Source organism: Morone saxatilis, unplaced genomic scaffold, assembly GCF_004916995.1.
Source record: "Morone saxatilis isolate NCDOM2014 unplaced genomic scaffold, NCSU_SB_2.0 Contig16, whole genome shotgun sequence".
NCBI lineage: Eukaryota > Metazoa > Chordata > Actinopteri > Moronidae > Morone > Morone saxatilis.
The window spans coordinates 13,516,512-13,516,765 of record NW_023339718.1 but is presented as its reverse complement, the minus strand read 5'-3'; the positions used below and the strand labels follow the sequence as shown (position 1 = coordinate 13,516,765).

The following is a 254-nucleotide window of genomic DNA, read 5'->3' as shown; positions in this document are numbered from 1 at the left end:
GTGTGTGTGTGTGTCTAAGTGTGTAAATACAGGTTTGTGCACAGGAGGATATTTCTTCAAAGTAAAAGCAGTCTCTGTCTGTCAGGCAACAGGTGTGTAGTTTTGGGGGTTCCCAGATTTTTCCGCCTTAAATAGTAGTAGAACAGTTTTTAGGATGAATGGATAAAATCTGAAAACCTTTTATACAGTGGTGGAAATGAAGTCAATGCATGTGTTTGTATTTGACGACGTGAGAATGAGAACGGGCTGTAAAG

At 39.8% G+C, this 254-nt stretch overlaps 1 protein-coding gene across 3 annotated transcripts in view; it reads left to right on the top strand.

Moving 5' to 3' along the window:
• The window catches only part of sh2b3 (SH2B adaptor protein 3), a 47,692-nt gene that overhangs the window by 1,276 nt on the left and 46,162 nt on the right, over positions 1-254 (top strand). The window lies entirely within an intron of this gene.